Source organism: Aricia agestis, chromosome 3 (assembly GCF_905147365.1).
Source record: "Aricia agestis chromosome 3, ilAriAges1.1, whole genome shotgun sequence".
NCBI lineage: Eukaryota > Metazoa > Arthropoda > Insecta > Lepidoptera > Lycaenidae > Aricia > Aricia agestis.
Window position 1 is genome coordinate 9,410,977 of NC_056408.1, and position 20,722 is coordinate 9,431,698.

Below are 20,722 nucleotides of genomic sequence, written 5' to 3' on the forward strand. Positions count from 1 at the left end.
TGGTAATAAATAGAATAATATGTTTTAGGAAGCCGGAAATTAAAAACCAGAAATATCATGAAGTATGTTTGTTTTACATTATGTATGTTTAATCGACTGAGCGATCGATCGATCGGTAAGGGGCTTATTAATTCCACCTTACTAATAATTTTAGACTTCTGATTGTACCTAAAGAAATAATACAAACTACGTAGCAATTGCACCAATCAAAAGCCCCTATTCTTCTGATTTAGTACGCTAATTAGGATCCTAACTTTCTACGACTGTCTGCAATTAACGCCATCTGGGCATTTTCAAAAAAATGTGTACCCCTGGTTTTTACCTTGTCCCTTGACTTCGCTACAGATTATTTGTAAAAAATTACATACTAACATTTTGTAATTTTAATGTAGGAGCATAAACAAGTTTTCTTTTATTAAAATACATTCACGTTTGTATATAATTTTATTTAGTATGAGATTTATAAGGGTTTTTAAGTACCGAAACCTATTAAATTCACCTGTCCCCTTCCCAGAAGTTGTAACAAAATCTTTAATAACTATTTTTTTTCTTAAAGTAAGTTACTTAAAAAACTTATGTTAGATTCTTAAATACTTAATGTATCAATTGAATGTCTTGTTATTGAAAAATCTAACATAATTTAACTACAAATTAATTAAAATTATAATCATGAAAAAACAACCCGGCCGGAATGTTCGGTTTAGTGACCGTTTTTTTTAGTTTTATAAACATACTACAAAAATATTTTCGGCACTAAATGATAGCACTATATTTCATTGTACATCGAGAAACTTCAATTTAAATTTAGTAGTTAAAAATCTGCTACAAGACGCGGACGCAGGTTGGATGGTTCTTCAGGAACGGTTTATTTGTTCAGATAAGTGACCATATTTTGTAAGCATTATTATACTTTCTCCAACTGTTTTTACTGTTGACACGTTGCAAAATTAGTTTAGTATTTAGTATAAAAAATGAAATTGTGATAACTCTTATCGGTTATTTACAAACACTTTAAAAGTAAAAGAAAGTAATATTACGTGACTTCCGACTTGTGACTTTTCGTATGGTCACATATAATGGAACGGACAAGTCACAACAGGCGGAAAGCATAAGGCTTAGTTCACATTTTAAATAAATTATTTTTTTATTCACGGTTTTATTATGAAAATTGGAGATTTTTAAACTGGTACGATTAACGTACAAATATATTTTTTATTACTTATGTGTTAAGGTGACGCCGCGTTAAAGTAAAAAACCGTTTTGGATATGTTTTAGATTGCTAGTTTTCTATGAAAGGCCGGCCCGGCCTCTCACAGAAAACAAGCAATGGAACAGCAAAAAATGGAAAGGGCGTAAGTGACAAAATAGTTTTGTCGCGTAATTTAAAAACCATAAATACATTTCATATAAGCTATGGGCAAATTAAAGTGTATGCTTGAACCAATCCATGTACATTTTTGGAAGCTTAAATCACTCTTCTCTGTAGGGAAAAATAGGAATCCTTTTTTTTTACACAGGTCTATTTGATTGATTATTCTGTGTTATAAAAGTTGACCAATCGTGTTATGCTATGGGTAAATCAAAGACAAAGACATGATAAATACTGACAATGAACTTTAATTTCTTAGCTTTAGTTATTGCTGAGAAAAATCGATATCGCTACAGCCAAATCATAAAGGCGTCGACTTTACTTAACAATAACAAATATACTATTTAAAATTTAAGTACCTAAAAGTTTTATGTTTTTTAAAAATTTTGATTTTATTTCCACTACTTTTCTATCAGTAAAGTTGAAAATCATTTTGTGTCGTTGATATTTGCAGATTTATAATAACTAGACATCAGATTATATGCATTTGCATACTTGCATATGCAAATGCATATAATGTCACTTTTTAGGCGATAGTGCATATTTTGGCAATTTTTCGTTGATAGTGCATATTTCGGTAGTTTAACTTCCATGGGCATTAAGATTGCAATCGGAAAATGTTGGTAGAAAATTATTATTGGCGTATAATAAATAAATAAAAAGTCTTTATTTCAAGAAATTAAAAATCCTGGATTTTATGAAATTATAAAAATTGGCGCTTTTATTAATGTCACTACCGGAAAAGTCTTAAAAAAAATAATAAATTTTAATATTAAGTGACTTTTGATTGTGCATATTTCGACCATTTTTCGTGCATATTTGCATGGATATTTCGGCACTTTGATCGTGCATATAATCCGATGTCATTAATAACTTAGGAATTCGTAGACATGTGAACACATCTTTATGATTATGAGATGTTCGTCCCTCTAATTATTGAAGTTAAATCTATGAAATCAAAGAATTTTTTACTTTTATAAGTAGTGCAACAATAAAAATGTTTAAATAAAAGGTTTTTGTGTTATAAAAACTCCTTTAAATATGTTAAATATTACTTACTCATGTAAAAAAATGAAAAATAACCTAGTGGTTGGGTCACATAGTCACACTATGGATTAAAAATAATTGCTACTCTTGTTGATCCTTGAAATTATCTAATTTTTTTTTAATAAACAATTAAATATGCATTTCACTAGATTAAATTAACGAAGAAATCCATTTATTGCTGTATTTTTTTGTATAAAATTATATTTTACATTTAGTCGCACAACGGAATCTGTTTCGTCGAAAATTCGATTTTGTTTCAATAATATCAGAATAATATAACGTTTTCAGCGTTCTTTTTAACTTATTCCATTAGTTCAATATTTTTCCTTGTATATGACATTCAAAAAAAGGTAAATAAATGACCTTAAAAAATATAGACATATTTTTGCAAGGGTACACGTTTTTTTGAAAATGCCCATCTATTAAATCGATTGATGACCATTACCTCTGTTTCGATTAGAGAAGGCTCGACTAGGCTTTAAGTGAACGTGGCGAAAAAAGGAACTAACGCTGTCATCATACAAAAACGCCAGTTTTGACAGTTCTCCTTTACCAGCAGCGCCCTCGCCCACGTTCATTTAAAGCCTTGTCACACTTTATATTAAGTTTAATATCAAAAAATAGATGACGCCAGCTAGCTCATAAAAACTGTAGATTTCGAGGCCTAAACTGAAAATTGAGAGGATTCCCGAAAAACTGTAGATCTACAGCTAAAACTGAGGGGTTGGCTACACTGTTTGTAAACACAAACTTTAATGGCCCGTCCGCACGTTTGCCAAACCTCAACAAATGGTCACAAATAGTCACAAATACAAACGTGCGGATAGGGTGTTTGGCTTGGTTTGTTTGGGCTTGCAAAGACTTGTAGCCGATCCGACCCAGTGTCGGTTTTTTTGATACAAATCAAAGGGAATTTGCCGCAAGCGTTTGCCACTCGTCCACACGTTTGTGCGCGTTCATTCTTGTCGATGCTCTGTAAGCGAACAGACGTGCTATACGTACGTAGTATCCCCTTAGTAGTCTGTGTGTGCTTTCGAAAAATGAATGACTGGTGGTCAAATGAAAACGTATTAAATTATAGCCGTATGTGTCGTTTTTTTTACACTCGTTTTCTTATATTTATAACTAGCTGTTGCCCGCGACTTCGCCCGCGTCAAAGTAAAATATATCCTCCTTCTTTTTGGAAGTCGGTTGAAAAGTAGCCTAAGTTACTCCTTACTACATCAGCTATCTACCAAAAAAAGTCCCGTCAAAATATACTCCAGCTGTTTCAGAGATTAGTCGGAACAAACAGACAGACATACAGACAAAAATTGTAAAAAATGTTGTTTTGGTGTATGTAGCGTATATAATATATTATTCTTTCAATATTACAAACAGACACTCCAATTTTATTGATATGTATAGATAAAAATATCTGCCAAAATTTTATACGGACGTAGTATAAATTGTAGCAGTGTTGTCAACTCTTCAAAACATTTTCCTCCTAAATCAACAGCTTCAAAACAGTTTCTTGTTCAAAACTCACTAAATTTCAACCGAAACCCCAATAATAATTAAATCAAGATATTTAAAATTACTAGGGATGTTTTCTACTAATAGTTATTACTATACGTTGGGGATTTTTGGTCTCCCAAACAGCGATTTTCTTTATATATTTCAATAAACTCCCCTAAGTCCGCGTGCTATAATTTTTTACTATAAGTACCTACATAATTATAATATATTATATTATGTACTAGCTGTTGCCCGCGACTTCGTCCGCGTGGACTTCAGTTTATAGCGCGCGATGTCAACAAAATTGGTGTCAAAAGCTTTTATAAAAAAACCCTGGTACCCCTTAAATCAATACAGCTGTGCAGTGTGCAAACAATAAGTACTTCATTTTTGTATGTTAAACTTTATATATTATGCCAAATTTTAAAGCTTATTTAGCCCCCCAATTACACAACTTTACCCATAAACTATTTATCATTGATAGGTTTAGCCCCAATTTCACCAACGTCTGTTAGTGTTAACAGCTTGTTAAAATATCCTGTCTTCTCTTTCATTCATATGAAAAACGAAACAGCTAACGTGATACTAATTCGAGCATTAACTTTAACAGTCGTTGGTGAAATTTGGTCTTAAGGTTACGTCACTGCCTGCACAGATAAAGTACTGAGTTATTTAATACCGTAGAATAGATATAACAATCGAAAAAAATCGAGACTTAAATGTAAGATGATACCACCTCTTATAGAAAGACTTTTGAGCAAGCGTCAGCGCCATGTAGAAGACGCACGGCGCCATATGAACGCCATTATGAATTTTTTGAACAAATTTACGACCCTTACAACCCTTTTTTCCAGTAAAAAAGTAGCATGTGTCCTTTCTCAGGCTTTAGACTATCAGTATACAAAATTTCATTACAATCGGTTCGGTAGTTTTGGCGTTTGGCGTGAAAGCGAGACTGACAGACAGACAGACAGACAGAGATACTTTCGCATTCATAATATTAGTACAGATTATGTGCACACTGCACAGCTGTTTTTGGGTATTTTGATTAATTAAGGGCCGCGCTACACCGGAATGGCAGCGGCGAGGCGAGCACTTTCAGCGCTGCCATTCCGGTGTAGCGCGCTGCGCGGCCCTAAGAGGGGTACCACTTACCAGGGTTTTAAAAAGTTTTTAAATTTGACACAAATTTTGTTGACACCGCGCACTATAAACTAAAGTCCACGCGGACGAAGTCGCGGGCAAGAGCTAGTTATGAATAAAAACAATAATATATAATAAAGTAGGTATGATTAGTTCTGTTATAATAATGAAGTAAAAATTAAAGCGCCATCTGTTTTCATATATTAGAATTAAAATGTAAAAATATTTTCTGGATGGAATATAGGCCAACACAACGCACTCGAACTCCTTAGAAATGCAGTAGGAGTTCTATAAGATCAGATAGATTGATTATTATTATAGCAAGTGATAATATTATTAAACATATATATTCTAACGTATTAAAAACTATAAACAAAAACATAATAACTAATAAGTATGATTAGTTCTATGTTACAACGAAGTAAAAAAAAAGCGCCATCTGTTGAATCGTATTAGAACTAAAATGTTCATTGCATCGCGTCGATATATTTCTGGATTTTTTATAATATTATACATAAAATATATTTAAGATTTTTGAAATATTATTTTAATACACATCCAAGACCCAGGAACATTGAAAACTTTTTGTTCCGCCTGCGGGACTCGAACCCAGGACCCCCGGGATGAGCGCTGGCCACGCGCAATGCGAAGTAATTTTCATCGATATTTTCATGGAAATAAGATATTTTCCCACATCAAAATGTAGCCTATGTCCTTTCTCAGACTCTAGAATAACTGTGTACAAAATTTCATTGCAATCGGTTCAGTAGTTTTGACGTGAAAGCGAGACAGACAGACAGACAGACAGACAGACAGACAGACAGACAGAGATACTTTCGCATTTATAATATTAGTATAGATTTAAGATTTTTATTAGAAGATACACATCCAAAACCCAGGTACTAGAAAACTCGAAACCCCAATAATAATTAAATCAAAATATTTAAAATTACTTGGGATGTTTTCTACTAATAGTTATTACTATACTAAGGGGATGCCTGGCCACATCCAGGCTGGTGTGGGGCTCGGAAACGGTGTCGGCAAAAGCAACTTCCGTCGCCCATGGACACTCGCAGCATCAAAAGAGCTGCGCGTGCGTTGCCGGCCTTTTAAGAGGTAATAGGGTAATAGAGGAGGGTAGGGATGGGAAGAGAAGGGAATAGGGGAGGTAGGGAAGGAAATAGGGTAGGGGATTGGGCCTCCGGTAAACTCACTCACTCGGCGAAACACAGCGCAAGCGCTGTTTCACGCCGGTTTTCTGTGAGAACGTGGTATTTCTCCGGTCGAGCCGGCCCATTCGTGCCGAAGCATGGCTCTCCCATGTTAAGTTATATGATTTTTGCGAAACTTTTATCGTTTACGCAGCACAATAGGAAAAATCACCCGATTTTGAAACATTCTTCATTGGTGCTCCGCTCCTATTGGTCTTAGCGTGATAATATAATAAAGGCTACATAGGATATATAATAAAGCCTTCCTTGATGAATACTGAGAAAAAATTTAAATGGGTCCAGTAGTTTCTGAGATCAGCGCGTTCAAACAACAAACAAACACTTCAGCTTTATATTTATTATTAGTATAGATTATTTGACTTGCTAATTCCGCCACATGATTTCTAAGTCACAATAAAATTGATGGAAATTTATTTCTAAAAATAGTTGTTCGCCAATAAAACTGTTTGAAGTTTTAGTGACTAAAAATCTTTACTTGGTTACTTTCTTTACGCTTTCAAGATAAGATTTCATGATTACTTCGCAACGCCGACAAAAAACAACGCTTTGTGATGGGTAGATAGTAGTAGTACTAGTAGATGGATGGTTTATCCATATTTCTCTCACTAAAATTGGTAAAAACAGTGTTGGTACTGCAGAGCTCAGTAATCGTCGACAATTTTTATTGCTATTTTTTTTTAATGAGATACGGGTCACTTGATGGAAAGCAACTTCCGTCGCCCATGGACACTCGCAGCATTAGAAGAGCTGCAGGTGCGTTGCCGGCCTTTTAAGAGGGAATAGGGAAGGGTAGGGATGGGAATAGGGAAGGGTAGGGATGGGAATAGGGGATTGGGCCTCCGGTAAACTCACTCACTCGGCGAAACACAGCGCAAGCGCTGTTTCACGCCGGTTTTCTGTGAGAACGTGGTATTTCTCCGGTCGAGCCGGCCCATTCGTGCCGAAGCATGGCTCACCCACGTATAGCTATACGCTATAAATTATAATCATTAATCAGTTGTTTAACAACAGTTCTACTCAAAATGACTTGCGCTTATCACGCTTTGTTTCGATTTTCGATTAAAAAAATATACCTCTGAAAGATAGTTGGTATCACATCACTAGTGACGCGTGACGAATGACGATAACGGAAGAAAGGATAAGCATTACTAATTTGTATTTGATAGAAAAGGATATGACTTATGTCAAATGCTTTCGTCATGGATTCAGACCAGTGTAATTTTGAGCTCTGAATAAATTGATTCTTGACAGTAAAAAAAATATTTTGTATGAAACGCACGAGATGTACATGGGTCACGGATGTGGTCGATATTAAGACAGATTTCGCTATCATTATCTAAAGTAAGACCTATAAGTCTTACATATTGTCTGAAAGTATTCGCCTTGCATTAGGCGTCTAGAGGCTATGTGGTCGCTGACAAAAACACTATATTTATTAAGGTTGCTTTGGAAACTACCTGTTTTTCTTTAAAATCAGGCGTCTTTTATTTACTTTAAAAACAGTTAGTTTAGCAACATCTAGTATGGTGTTTTTGTTCACTATAATGTGTAATATATGTAAATAAGGGTCTTAAAAATACGTGCGATAGCTCATTAGATTCGGGAAGACGTCTAGAAAAATGTATCGGAAGCGTGTCACACAAAAAATTTCAAAAGTTATAAGCAAATTAGGTTACAAAAAAAGGTATTAGGTACCTACGTTTTTTGTTAAAAATAAAACTCCGAAACTATTAATAGTTTCGGAGTTTTAAACAAAAAACATAGGTACCTTTTTTTTTGCAAGAATTTTTATCATTTAAGAAATTTAAAAAAAAGAGGAGGAAATTTCTTAAAAAAAACTCGACTCCCGGAATTCTATCTCTATTATTTATAATTTTAATTTAACTCTGGAAGTAGGCCTCCGCGCGGCATTTTTAGGTAGCACGCGCGGATTCAAAACCGAGCACGTCACACAATTTTTTAAGGTAATATACATTAAAAAAATTAAAAACTTATGGTGTATTCCGAACACTTCAAAGAATTTGCTCCCGTTGGAAATTTAACTTAAAGTTAATTTTTCAACAAATTAGACAATAATGTTAACTAACGAAATTTTTTCGAACTTTCGTCCTCATTGTACTGTATATAGCCTGGGAGAATTAAGGAATTCAGACCTAATAATTCATGTATTTTTGAAAGTTGGTAAGTACAGTAAATTTGTTCCTAAAGGTGTCCAGATGAGTATACTTACTAAAAGTCCCCGAGGGTGGGACACGAACTGGCGCGGCGGTGGGGGAGGGGGGGAAAGGTCTCTTTTTCAAGGTTTTTGCTTGTGGCTCGAAAATCCATACTATTAATATTATAAATGCGAAAGTGTGTCTGTCTGTCCGTCTGTTACCTCTACACGCCCAAACCGCTGAACCTTAATGAACCTGAACCTAAACCTCATTATATCAATGAAAGTCATGTATTGACTAAAAAAAAATTTTTCCGCCATATGTTTATAAAAAAATGGACTATTTCGATGCTTTAAATTTTTTTTTCTTAATTTTATTTTCTTGAAAATATTATGATTTTTTTTCCTAATAACAATATATTTTAATTGTTTATAATCGTTCTTTTTATATTTATATTGTTTAGATTATTAGATATATAAGAAAAAATTTTCCTCTTAAAAATCATAATGTCAATTATCGTCCTCAACATGGTTACAAAAAAAAATATCAACAATTTCATTGCTTATTAACTTAACAATTTGTTATAAAAAATTCGGAACTTTCTTATATTCTTTTTCTGAAACTCCTAAAAAATGCAATAATATATATTTCGCCATTCTCAATTTATCGCTCAGACTACTATTTTCATATAAGTATAATAATCTGCTGTAAGTTGTAACTAATTTATTGACTCACATATAAAAAATTAAAAAAACCTGTTATTTTATACCGGAATTTTTGATAAACAAGAAATTGCTTATCTTATCGTAAACATTAGTCACTATACTACGAGCTGTGGAGTGTCGCTCGTACCATCTCGTACGTAAGTCGTAGCGTTCACCATTCAACGATGCAGTCTCGACCAGTTTAGCCAGCGGACAAGTTGTTTGTGTTGTGATATTTAAACTCCGGCCGGAATCCGGTAAGACCTCATTTACGCGCCTATTTTTAAAAGTTATGGCGTTGTTTGTATCCTATTAGTAACGAACTAACGACTTCTATACCTCCCATTATAAATATTATGTAACCGTGTTTAAGGCTTTATTTGCATAAGACTTAATTAACGTTAGCTAAGAGATGATGTCATGGAATGTAGTGACAAAATAAATTAAGGACTTTAGTAGCTGTCCTTATCTAGAACATCGCAGAATGCTATACTCTCTATAACCTGAATGTTTTTAAACAAGTAAAGGGCACGACATTCGATAACAACTCTTACCAAATATCACGTATTTGTAAATAATATATTGTGATAAGATAGCAAAACATCACAAAAGTAAAAATATGATTAAAAAAATTCAAAATATACCTACCTACTTTGTACTTGTGGTAACTAAAAGAAAATGGTAACAGCCAACAGGTTAAAATCAAGTTTAACACGTTCGCTGCGTTATAAGGTCTAAACGCCCGATGCATGTACTCGCGCTCTGTGCGGAGGCGAGAAACAGCGAACGTCCCCTGGTGCGGGGGCTGTATAATGAGTATTTTTGTATGTTAAAAGGAGACAAGTATAGGTTTGAGTTTAGGACTTTAAGGGCTACTCGATAAAGCATTAAAATCGTGCTAAGGTCTTTCGACCTGATAACGCACTGATTGATATTTTTTTCCATTCCTTGCGGGTAAGGGCCTTTTCAGAGGTCACAGGGTCATTCCACCCCTTCCCGCACTGGTTTAGGTAATTGAATTGCTTACTTCATATTAGTGTTGTGACGTAATTAGCAGGAGCGGTACGATAGTGCATTTACACAGTCGTTTATTTACGTTTTGAGATTTTGTTATTAGTCTTAAATCATTAATAATGCCTAGGCCAAATAAACACTGTAGAAAAATGCTTGAATAATCGTTTCAGCAAGGATGAAATCGTGAAAGTGAACGTTTTGATGCCTATAGATTATTCGAAAAATTACATAAAAAATAATATGTCACAGCCAAATCCTTACTGGCCTGTTATTTTTACAAAATAAAAAATATCTTATTGCTTCTTCAACAAATGATACCAAAAATTATATGTCGATAACATTATTTCCCATCACTAAATCTCCCTTAAATAAACCTATTCAGTGCGGTATCGGGTTATAAGACCTTACATATATTTTTTCATGTATCTCTTAAGTAAATAGTAGAAATCCAGGGCGCAGTTAGCACCATGAACTCTTCTACGATCGATATTGATTGGTGGATTTCCAAATTTTTAAGTTTTCGCATAGTTACAGTCATTTATATTGGTCGATACCTTACCAGGCCAATAAGCCTTATACCGCAGCGACGGAGAGTTTAAGTGTAAGGCTAATCGGCCCTTTAACGCACCATATAAAAAACCGTCTCTTTTAGTCCCGCAGCGAAGGTGTTAAATTAATTTAATCCACTCTTCCTTGTACTTATTTAAATGATGAGTATAGGATACCTACCATAAGAATTGAGTCCTAGGAAAACACATACCTACATACTTACTTACAAATAATTTTGTCATTTGTGGCGGAAAGAACTGTTAGGTTGCAACTTGCAGCCTGCAGGCATTAGGCAACGTCTACACCAGGGGTTCCCAAACTGTGCACCGCGGCGCCCTGGTGCGCCGTGGAAAGGCAATAGGGGCGCCATGAGTCGTTCCTCCACTATCCATATTCCAATTTCCATAACCACAAAATATATTATGAAATAAAATTATAATATTATGAATTATACAAAGCAGGCAGATTAAATATTTGTTTATTATTATTTATTTGCTTAACCTAACAATAATCATTAAAGAAGGTGTTTATTATAGCTAGGTAGAGAAGGGCGCCGTGACAAAATATTGACTTGTAAGTGCGCCGCAGGCTGAAAAAGATTAGGAACCCCTGGTCTACACTCTACAGTCTACACCTTATAAGAAGCATTATAATTATATTTTAGTCCCCCCCCGGAACAATTATAATAATTAAGTACTTATGTTCTGCGAGATTAAAACTGTATGGCATTAGCCTTTATAAGAGTTTTGCTCCAATTTTAAAGACAACGCACCTGCAGCTCGTCTAATGTAGCGAGTGGCCATGGGCGACGGTAGTTGCTTTCCATCAGGTGACCCGTTTGGTCGTTTACCCCCTTATTGTATAAAAAAAGGTCAATCAAACACACCTATACCTATATACATAAACATATAATTCTACACACATAATTATAATGCTACGACAGTATATATTAAGTCTATGCCTATATACCTAATTAACGTAAATCGTAAAATCTTCAACGGCCATCAACAACGTACTTATAGTATACAGTCTAACGTGGGTCTAACTAAAATACAGACTTTTTTACTCAAAATTCAAACTTTTTTGCAAAATTCATTAGTTTAAATAAATAATGTGTTTGAAATAAAATTCGTAGAGATTATCTCTACGAATTTTATTTCAAACACTTTTTAATAAATCATTAATCGTTCCCTCCTACGTTTCTTCTCGAATATTTTGTCTTTTGATAGCCTACGCGTACGCTTCGCGCACAATATAAGTTTATATAGTAGTCCATCTCCATACCAGACCGCCAAAATCAGACGCACGGCACGCACACATTTGCATATTTTCAGATATTTTAAGTAGCAGCCAAAGCAGAGTCTTGTCTATATTGAGTTAGTTTTATTTCAAGGACACAGCAGAGTAACTGCACTGCTGATACTTATAGCCTGCGCGGGCGCTGCCTGGCTTGTTTACATTCATAGAACGCCCTCGCATTCGTTGACCCGAAACGGGAACTAGTTAGAAACGAATTTTTACTTTCACCGTCCCGTCCTAAATAAAACGAACATCATAGCCCACGCCTTACTAAACAGTAAATATTATTTTGGTAGATGGTACTAACCTTGTAAGTTGTAACTATCGTCCTTTATTATTATTATTATTTAATTTAGCTTCGGCTTTTGCATTGATGTCAATAAGAATTTATATCAAACCAATAATAATTGTTCTACACAAACATAAAATAGAGAAAAAAACCGTAGTCATCGTTTTCTCATTCATTCATTTTACATTTGTGTCATAAGTTATAACACATGACATAACCAAAACAATAGTATTATCATCTGTTCGACCTTGGGAAAAACCAATAGTTAGTGTAGTTAGTAATGCATTACGTCTAGCGACACCTACAATCCTTAACTTCTACAAGTAGCATGACCTACTAGCGAACGTGATAGGTCTACTTTAGATTCAGTGAAGCGCACAGCCTCATAAGTCATAGCCAAGCGAATGAATGTGCTAATTAGAAGGATATTCCTAAAAGGCCTTACTACTAGTTAGGTCTTAGGCCCTTTATGAATTCTAGAGATCGTCCAATGGTCTAAATTCGACCTTAGTTTCAACGACATTCGGACTACTACCTATATTTTGTAAAATAATATTGACTTTATCATATTTTTTTCAATTCTTGTCTCTGGGACTCAGCTGATCTCAGACTGGCCTTGTAAGCATTTTCTAATAGTATCTAAGATTCAATAAAAAAAACTATACTTAATCCATTTTCAATTTGTCACCTTGTTGTCAACAGACTTCAACCATACCTAAATAAAAGAGTTTCGTATGTATAAGCCTAGTGATGGGTAATTTTCCGAAAAATTTCAAAGCTCGGAGATTTTTCAATATATTTTTTTGAAAAATTGGAAAAATAATGGAAAAATATTTTTTTATTGAAATTATTTGTTTAAATAATATAATATAATATCTATGGACGCTTCACACCACGTCAGTCTGGCCCCGTGCTAAGTACCTAAAGGACTTGTGTTACTGGTACCAGACAACGGAAATATATTTAATACTTTTATACTATACATATATTTAAGAATATTATATCATACATAATATATTTAATACACATCCAGACCCGGGAACATTGAAAACTTTTTGTTCCGTCGGCGGGATTCGAACCCGCGACCCCCGGCTTGAGCTACCGACGCGCTCACCGCTGAGCCACAGAGGTCGTCATATCAAATGAAATAGTAAATAGTAAAAATAAAATTAAATATCAAATATGGTCAATATTAAGTTTAAATTCAAAGGCTTGATTGACTTTAGGTGTTGTTTTGTTGTTTAAAAAACACAATATCTTTTTTTAGCCTTAATATCTCCTTTTTAGGGTTCCGTAGCCAAATGGCAAAAAACGGAACCCTTATAGATTCGTCATGTCTGTCTGTCTGTCTGTCCGTCCGTATGTCACAGCCACTTTTTTATACCGTACGTCATATATATTTAGGCGAAATTATACTTTGACTTGTTTTTTGCAGTTATTTGCAAAAAACAAGTCAAAGTATAATTTCGCCTGTATCTCAATAATTAAAAATGAAATTTAGCGCAAGTAATTGAAGAAACAAAGTTGTAGATATTATATATTAGTTTATATATAGTTGTAGATAGATTATTAAATTTCCTACAAATTTGATCCTTATCAGTTTTTCTACGTCTATGGTAAATGTACCGGGAGTCCGGGACCCGAGCCACTGGATATGTCTGATCATGGATTAGAGTTTAGACCCTTTAACAATAATAATAAATAATAATAATAATAATAATAATTATTATTATTATTATTATTATTCAAAAAACTGGCCAAGTGCGAGTCGGACTCGCTCACGAAGGGTTCGGTACCATTATAAAGCAAAGATAGGCAAGTGCTTTTTGTATGGGAGCTAACAAAATCCCCCTAAATATTTATTTTATTTAAAAATTTCTATTATTTGTCAAAATTGTAGGTCACTCTCGCGAAAAAAAATCTAACTTCCAGAGTTATACACAATTATTATAATGAAGGAGGCGCTACTCAGATCTATAACTGGGGCTACCACGTGAGCGAAAGGCACCTGGAGGTGTAACCCAGCGTCAGTGCGAAAAAGGGGCTTAAATATTGATTACTGAAAAAAATCATAAGAATGAAAGTTGGAGGAAATTGAATGATAATGATTTTGCATCTTTTTCTTTTGATAATATTCGAGATACAGGTCATACAGGCGAAATTATACTTTGACTTGTTTTTTGCAAATTAGTACTTCCGTAAAAATGTATTTAAAGAATAAAACTTGTAGAGAATTAATTCTCTACAAGCTTTGCAACAATCTTATCATTTTATGGCGGCTAACGCAACCGTCGGATTTGGATTTGTTACTTATATCACACATACATTTTTCCGGGATATGAAGTATTACATGTCCTTTACCGGAAATCAAACTATTTTAATACCAAATTTCATCAAAATCGGTTTAGCGGTTCAAGCGTTAAGTGGTAACTGGTAACAGACAGGCAGACATGAAATCAAAGTCGCTCAACATCAGACAAGTTTTACGGTGCGACGTGAATGTGATACTGTATTGTTTTGCAAGTTTTTTTTTGTAATAACTGTTCATTAATTTTTCATTAATTGTTCTTTGTAATTTGAAAATTTACACACTGCCTGCTGCATAATATACCCAATCCATACACAATATGTATAATTACACTGCCTACTGTAATTATACATATTGTGTATGGATTGGGTATATTATGACGTATGGAACCTTAAAAAGGTACCAAAGGTTCTGTCACAATAGACATAACTACCAGTACTTCGACTGCAAAGAAACGGACAGGTTTCAATATCTGTCAAATTCGTCGGGTTTCACTAGGATTATGAACGGATTGTGCCTCGCGCTGGCTGATATAATTTCTTTTTAAATATTTAAAATAAAGATTTCAAAATTGGATTCTGACAATTTTAATAGCATCATGTGCCAAAACACAAACAACAATACGACCAAAGAGGAACACGTCCATCGAATATGTCATATTTTTAAATTCGTAGGTAACAGTTAACAACCCTAGCGACGATTATCGTCATAATACGTCAAATTTAAAAATTTCAACATCAGTTCTAAGTCGGCATACTCTATCATTCTGTCTACTCTGGTTCTGTGTTCTGAGTTTAGTGTACATTTCTTTGAATTTACCTATCGTCACGATATGCTCGATATAATATTTACTAGAATCTAGATAATTGCATGACCCACTTGAATAAAAATTTCCAGAAAATTTACTGATTGTAAAAATTATAATCGTGGGATGTTTTACTCAGAATTTAACACAATATTTAATAAGTATGTGTGTTAATAAAATTAAATATATTATTATACAGCATTTATTTTCAAAGAAATTCACAATTCTGAATTTAACAGACAATTTATTTTTTTTAGGGTTCCGTACCCAAACTCCAAAGGGTAAAAACGGGACCCTATTACTAAGACCTCGTTGTCTATCCGTCTGTCTGTTTGTCTGTCTCCAAGCTGTATCTCAAGAACCGCTATAGCTAGACTTCTGAAATTTTCACAGATTGTGTATATTTCTGGTGCCGCTATAACAACAAATACGAAAAAAAAATAAAGTTAATATTTAAGTCGGGGCTCCCATACAAGAAACGTATTTTTTTTTGGCCTTCTTTGCTTGTAATCATATAGGAAGGTAGGTATAGGCACTTGAAATTTTGACAAAATCCCTAACTATATTAATATTGTAATGTGATTATTTTGCTATTTTTTGCTCGATTACAATAACGGCAACACATAGGCACTTGAAATAGTCACGAAATACTCAGTTGTATTTGTACTTTAATAATTAATAATAAAATTAAAATAAAGTACCTAAATATTGAAGGGAAGGGATATTCCCATACAAAAAACACAATTTTTTGTCTACTTTCGCTCTATATACAGGTACTCTATATACCCTTCGTGCGCGAGTCCGACTCGCACTTGGCCGGTTTTTTTAAGAAATACGAAATATGTACAAAAATAACATAACAAGTCACAATTCACAACTAGGGAGTGATAAAAAATAATTGTTTACCTTAAAACTTCACGGCATACCATAACTTGTTCATTTAAAATAAACTCAAGGGCCAAGTAGGTATGAGACAATTAGCTCGTTTTTCACAATACGAAGGATGACTGGTGAGTCATAACTCATAACCATAAAGTTAATATACCTAGCGGAATAGAGCAACAATCTCGAGCTGTCAAACGAAACCGAAATTGGTTTCATCTGTGTGTAAAAATATGTGTCGTCAGTCGTATACACTTATAAAGTTATGATTGCATGATTGAACATGATTTCTATGAGATTAAATTGTCAACGTGCGGCACGTGCCGACTGGGCGTCAAAAAAGAGTGCTGCTGTCATGTATCACACGTCTCTTTTTACCACGCAGTGTTACTGATAGTGACATCTCTCTTGCTCAGGCTTTTGTTTCTCTATTCCGCTAGGTATATTAACTTTATGGTCATAACATAAATGCTAGTTATGCTTATGGTAGAGGATTTTAAAACATATAGGGCCTGGTGCCGAACTCTGAAACCGAACTCTCGAAAAAACAAAGTGATAATACTTTAGGATGTGTATGTCCATGGTAAAGAGTTAACTGTGAAAGTGGCAACTCATAGGACAGGCCTTGCCCTTTGGGGGACCGAAATTAAAAACTTTTTTGTATACATTATTATGCTCAATAAAATATTTGTACATATTTGATTGCTGAAATTTTAACTTTTGAGTTTTGACTTAGGTATATTTTTCAATGCAAAATGTTGCAACGACGACATGAATTTGCCTATACAAATAAATCCGCCAAGTGCGAGTTAGACTCGCGCACGAAGGGTTCCGTACCACTATAGAGCAAAAATAGGAAAAAATGTGTTTCTCGTATGAGAGCCCCCTTAATTATTAATTTTATTTAAAATTTATTATGAATGAATTATTAAAGTATAAATAAAACTGAGTACCTATTTTGTGAACATTTCAGGCTACCTGTTGTCATCATTGATACCGAGCAAAAAATGTAAAAAAAAATCACGTTTCTTGTATGGGAATTGGGAGCCCCCTTAAATATTGAATTTATTTTGTTTTTAGTATAATTTGTCGCTATAGCGGCAACAGAAATTAATAATCTGTAAAAATTTCTACTCTCTAGCTATTGCCGTTCTTGAGAGACAGCCTGGAGACAGACAGACGGAGAGACATCGAAGTCTTAGTAATAGGGGTCCCGTTTTTACCCTTTGGGTACGGAATCCTAAAAAAGATACTCTATTAGCGCTGCACTGCTACTTTCACAGTGTAGGTATACTCATATAAGAGACACATACACACCCTAAAGTATTATCTTTTGTTTTTTTCCATCCTGTATAGAAAGAACGAGGAAGGAAACATGATATTTAACAAAGCTTAACTTCAACTCAGGGGCTTAAAATTAACTGAACGAATGAACCTTGAACCCAACAGAATTGAGGAAGCCCAAGTAATTAGGTAATTGAGGGCTAGGTCATAGGATTTGTTGTAATTTCCTAGTCTTCAAATGAAGAATGCACTAATGTCTAATAGATGATCGATCCCGAGTTGCTTATTTATGACGTACCTGTCTCTGTTATCAACTTATCACTTACCATGGCGCATTATCCATCTTATCTAAGCTAATAGATTAGAAGGATAGGGGATTTATGAAATAATGGTTAGAGGCTAGTTTGTCTTATCAAAAAACTGTTGCTGCTTTGCTGGGCCGATAATATACTTTTTTTATTAGACTCTAAAACTGAGGAATTTTGTCTCTAACGAGATATTTCTATTGGTAGTAACGACTGTCGTTAATTTTATGTTAGTCTTATATGACAAAACATTAAAATATAATCTTATATTGTATTTTAATTACAAATCATTAATTAAAATTATTTATCTTTGTATCTAATTATTCTTTCTTTTCAGACAATGGGCAACATACTATTCTCTATCATATGGCTAATCATTTTAATATTCATCGGTTTTTGGATAGCCGGTATCGCAGCCGGGTTCTACATTCTGTTGATTCCATTCACAGTTTGCATTGAACCTTTATCGGTAAGTTAGCGTTTTACTGTCATTAGTACACTGACGGCGAGAACGGTAGAGCGATATTTCAACGCATATTATTTTTAACCGACTTCCAAAAACGAGGAGCTTATACGTTCGGCTGTGGATATTTTTTTTTATGTATGTTCAACGATTACTCCGCCGTTTGTGAACCGATTTTCAAAATTTTTGTTTTGTTGTATATGGTATTACTCCAATTTGGTACCATGTTCAGAAAAGCGGTGACCTGATGATGGGATCCATGAGTAATCGAGGGAACTCCTCAAAATTCAAATGGAAACATATGATTTTTTTGGTTTCATATGAAGTATTCCAAGCATATGTTACCAAAAATTAAGATTTTGCACCAGGATATACCATGGTTCGAAGGTGGTGAACAGAACTCCTTACTCCTTATAGATACATGTTTGGGGGTTTCGGCGTTGTCTTAAGAACTGAAAGCATATTGTTACGTGCTAGGGTTCGAGGATTTGGAGAGAAAGACCTGGTGACTCTCTTGAAGACTTTATTAACACTGCACTAAACACTAGGTCACAACACTTAGCACTAAGTCCAAACACAAATCACTAGGTCCAATCACTAAGCACTATCACTGTCCTAGGTCGTAGCCAAGTCGCAGGTTTCACTGGTTCACTCACTATTGATCACTTGATGTCGCCTTGAAGATCGCTCAGATTGAACTGAACTTGCCGGGCCTGCCTGCGGCTCTTTTTATATGGCGAGACGAATTCCAGAAATTTCCCGATTCACGTAAACAAGTAAACAACCGTGGGAAATTTCTAGGAGGCTCGGGCATGTACCACAATAAAACTGCCGTCCTTGCGATAAGTGCAGTAAGTTGAATTTAATTTAGACCTTATGGACTCAGTCATAAGGTCTAAATTCAAACACGCTAACAAATAAAGGGTAAACACGTAAACAAACATTAGACCTTTCTAGAAGGTTCGAGTATGTACTTGCGCACCTGATGCCGTACCGTAACACTACTCCCCTCTTAGAGATGCTCGTCCCGAGCATCATTGTTACTGCCATGGTAACGCGCCACGCTGTTCCTACGACTTCTCCTGGTCTATGGTCCCTTTACAGCAGCGCAAGTAATACATCTGTGGCACCAATCCTGCACATCATCTCTCCAATGCAACCAGAAGAATTGTTCTCGCACTTTCCTTAGCATCCTCTTGACGCCTAGATGACTCCCTGATACGCCCTCATGTATCTCGCGGAGAACATCTGGTACTCTTGCCCTTGGGACAATTATCTGAAAATAGAACTCTCTGCCGTTAGCCTTCTGCCATTTCCGGTAGAGTAGTCCGTCCTGAAGTATCAGACTGTCCCATTGCTCCCAGTACGCCTTAGTGACAGCGCCAGTGGGTGCATGCTCACTCCAGATTGGTTTTACGTCACCCCGTTTCTTCCATGTGATGATGTGCCGAAGGTCGTCATCTCTTTCTTGAGCCTTTCTCATAGCTTCATTCTCCATGTGCCCCAAATTATTTGTTCTCTTTGTTCCGCTCCGTGCCTGGGAGGTAACAGTTACCGGGGCTTTCCCCGCGTCATCCAGTACTCGCCCCTTAGTTCTGGATTCTATTCGTTCCCCGTGATTCCGGGTAGGGGACGAAACCGCTTGCTTCTTCAACTCCTCCATTTGTTCCTCGATCCTTTTTATCCTTGCCATCTGGGTCTTCTTCTGCGGACAGTTTAGCTGAAGATGGCCCCTCTCACCACACTTATAGCACATGGCTTCAAATCTTTTCCTCGTAGAAGCCTTAACTTCCTTGACTTCTTCAGGGACCTAGTTATTAGTGTTTGGACTTAGTGCTAAGTGTTGTGGCTTAGAAGCTTAGTGCAGTGTTAATAAAGTCTTCAAGAGAGTCACCAGGTCTTTCTCTCCAAATCCTCGAACCCTAGCACGTAACAATATACTACTATGCGAATTTCATTAATCATCATCATCACCACCATTCCAGTATACATCCATGAGTAATCGAGGGAACTCCTCAAAATTTATATGGAATCATATAGTGATTTCAATTTTTTAAGACGTATCCTAAGGATATGCTACCAAAAAGCAAGATTTTGCAATAAGATATACCATGGTTCCGAAGGTGCTAAGAGAACTCCGGATTCCTTATAAATACAAGTTTGGGGGTTTCGGAGTTGGTTTAAGAACTGAAAGCATATTATGCTACTATGCAAGTGTTAAATAATTCTTACTCTTTAATGTGCCTTATGCATAACTCTCCTAAACCTCAACTATTTATATAGTCGAGGTTTAGGAGAGTTATGCATAAGACACATTAAAGAGTAAGAATTATTTTACTTTTTTTTGTTCATTAAAAAATTATTATTGTTTTAACC

General features: G+C 35.1%; 1 protein-coding gene and 1 long non-coding RNA gene across 2 annotated transcripts in view; one reads left to right on the forward strand and one right to left on the reverse strand.

The window, feature by feature from the left end:
• The window catches only part of LOC121740288, a 19,093-nt gene extending 16,081 nt beyond the window's left edge, over positions 1-3,012 (forward strand). Inside the window, exon 3 of the long non-coding RNA XR_006037624.1 lies at positions 3,001-3,012. This is a non-coding gene — a long non-coding RNA (uncharacterized LOC121740288). The remainder of the gene's footprint in view (positions 1-3,000) is intronic.
• The window catches only part of LOC121740287 (E3 ubiquitin-protein ligase RNF181), a 16,088-nt gene extending 5,216 nt beyond the window's left edge, over positions 1-10,872 (reverse strand). Inside the window, exon 1 of the mRNA XM_042132951.1 lies at positions 10,857-10,872. The gene's annotated coding sequence lies outside the window, so the exon portion shown is untranslated. The remainder of the gene's footprint in view (positions 1-10,856) is intronic.
• Positions 10,873-20,722: the final 9,850 nt, after the last annotated feature.